The sequence below is a fragment of the Curcuma longa genome, unplaced genomic scaffold (genome assembly GCF_044706935.1).
Source record: "Curcuma longa cultivar G26 ecotype Majalengka, Jawa Barat unplaced genomic scaffold, ITB_CL_G26_1.1 contig_8713, whole genome shotgun sequence".
NCBI classification, from domain to species: domain Eukaryota; kingdom Viridiplantae; phylum Streptophyta; class Magnoliopsida; order Zingiberales; family Zingiberaceae; genus Curcuma; species Curcuma longa.
Window position 1 is genome coordinate 8,779 of NW_027435282.1, and position 2,982 is coordinate 11,760.

The 2,982-nt window shown below is 36.1% G+C and overlaps 1 pseudogene; it reads left to right on the forward strand.

The window, feature by feature from the left end:
• The first annotated feature begins 860 nt into the window (after positions 1-860).
• Positions 861-2,698, forward strand: LOC141819558 (UPF0481 protein At3g47200-like; annotated as a pseudogene).
• Positions 2,699-2,982: the final 284 nt, after the last annotated feature.

Genomic DNA, 2,982 nt, shown 5'->3' on the forward strand with positions numbered 1-2,982 from the left:
TCCAATCAATTCAAATTCAATCTAGTTGATTTAAGTGGATAAGATCTACTCGAACAGTTTAATTTTTCAAATTCAATATAGTGGATCAATTTACTACCCAATTGACTCAACTCATTCAAATCAACTTAATTCACTTCCCGTCAATTTAGCTAAAAGCAAAATCTTTTTATTTGCGAGCAAAATATTTACACAAGATCATATTTTTTTACCAAAATATGGTTCTGCATTTTTAAAGAATAAAAATATATTAAAATATTAAAATTATATTAATAATGTTTAACTTTGGCAATAATAAGACATGAGAAATCTTTGCAATACATATTTTTTTAATCAAAATATAGTTTTATACCCCAACTATATTCTTATATTATATGTATTTTATATATTAGTTTCATTTTCGTAGTGGTATTTTTAGGGGTTTTTTTCCATTAGAGACTATTAATTAGAATTCCAACATGTGAGATGAATATGTCGGCAGCATTTTAAAAGACACATCTAATTTTTTTTTTCTTTCTCTAAATCAAATTAAATACCCTAGTTTGAAAATTCAAAGCGCTGATCTTCCTCACCTTTTTTTTATTTATGATTAAAATATTCTTCATAGCTAAGCTTGAATTGGTATTCGGTATTCAAGAGGTAGATTTATAATAATAGTAAGATTCAAATCAAGTTATATTCAGAATGCCGCTTATGGATATTATTATCATCTTTTATTAAAATATTCTTATCATACAATTTTAAATACATTAATTCTGCAACAGCTCTGGTAATTAATTGTCCAAGAAGAAATTTGTAAATAATAATCATCTCATAAGTCGTCCTTGCTTTGTGTGAGAAAGTAGCAATCTAGCAAGCAAGTTTAAGATTGTTTGGAGGAAAATATGGTGCAGCAGCTGAAAGACAGAACTATTTTGGCCTAGCGAAAGATTTCTGAGGTTAGTTTTATACCTGATTGTTATCTGTCACCTGATCCATTTTCCTTCCCTTGTGATATTTCCTTCTTGTGTTTGATCGTGGCATCTGTAGCTACTTGAATCATTGTGATCTTCAAGGGAAAATCATTTGGAAATAAGATGAATAGCACATACGATGAGGGAATTGAGACATCAGTACTGGACATGAGCTGGGTAGCCTCATTGGAGAAGAAGGTGTCAGACACAAAATTTAGGGACAGAAACAGAGAGCCAACAATCTACAGAGTCCCGGATATCTTGAAAAGTGTCGACCCCCAAGCCTATGAGCCATTGCTAGTCTCGCTCGGCCCCTACCACCGCGACAAACCTCATCTACAAGCCATGAATCAGCTCAAATGGAAGTACCTCAAGTTTGTCCTCGAGAAGAACCCTGGTGTTACCTTGGTGGACTATCTGGATCAGATCAAGAAGCTGGAAACGCAAGCACGTGATGCCTATTCGGAAGAAGTGAAGATGAGCAGCAACAGTTTCGTGGAAATGATGTTGCTGGACGGATGCTTTGTGATGCTTACAATATTGGAGGGAACATCACGATGAAGATTTCAGAAGAGAGTACCATGTGGACTCGAGTACAAGTACAACAAGATATCTTCCTGCTCGAAAACCAGCTTCCTTTCTTTCTTCTTGAAACTTTGTACCAATCTGCATTTCCTCAGCGGTGAACCCTTTCGAAATCTAACATTAAAGTTCATCCGCATGCATACCTCAAGCAACTTGGAACTTCCCTCTGACAATGAGACTTTTCACCACATAATTCATCTTTTTCATTCTTGCATTGATCCGACAAGAAACGATGGCAATGGAAATCAGTCCTCAACATTTGGCTTCCTCCGCCGCTCTAAGCTAGTTAAAACAGTACTCGTATCATTGCCATCAAAGCTGTGCTCGTCTTTGTTATCGCAGGTGAACAAGATATGCACTGTTCGAGATGCTAACCCTGAGGAGGATCTCCAAGTCTGTGCCTTACCATGGATGCCTAGTGCTACAATATTCAATGAATCTGGGATTCACTTCGTAAGAAAAAAGAGAGCCAAGAGTTTCCTGGACATTACATTTCGTAATGGCAAGTTGGAGATTCCCCAACTTGAAATAGTCGACACCACCAACTCGCTCTTGAGGAATATTATCGCATATGAGCAATGTTCGATGGATTCCAAGTTATATGTTACATGTTATGCCCAGCTTATGGATTGCCTCATCGATACGGCAGCAGATGTTGAATTGCTTCAACAAGATGAAATCATTATTAACGGCTTAGGGGACAGCCAAGTAGTTGCCACTCTCTTTAACAAACTTTTCATGTGGGTCATCTGTGATCCAGGTGATTTCTACCTTATGGACGTTGTCAATGCTATGAGGAAGCACCGCGACACTAGATTCAACAAATGGCGTGCTAGGTTGAATCGCGATTACTTTGGTAATCCTTGGGCAGTTATCTCATTGTTTGGGGTTCTTTTCCTATTTGCTCTTACTGTGATACAGACCATATATGCTGTTCTGAGCTATGTTAGATCGCGAAACTAGCTTCCTCAATTCAAAGTAGATTGTCCGACGGAATAATGCTTGTTGTTGTTGTTGTTCATGAACTAATTAATTTTTGCTGCTTATGAAGTATGTATCACATATATGCATGCATATGAATAGTGTGTTGTTGGTGAATAAAGGGATACTTCCTAAATTCTATAAATACAAAATGTACAAGAGATGTATGGCAAGGATACGTTGAAGATGTTGTTTCTTTCCATTCTATCCATCCTACTAAGGAGCTTGTTGAGAAGGTTAGGGGAGGTTGAAATGATTGAGGTTATTTCTTTCTAGGTTTCTCAATATAAAAATCAAGTTCTCCTAAGTTTCTTTTTTTTTTTTTTTGTTTTTTGAGATGTAATATAGGTATATATTCTTAAATGTGTGATCATGCAAATATAGTATAACTATCATAAAATTTCAATATTTCCTCCCTTTCTTCTCTTCACCACATATGCCATCATCCATGCTCTCCTCTTCCTCT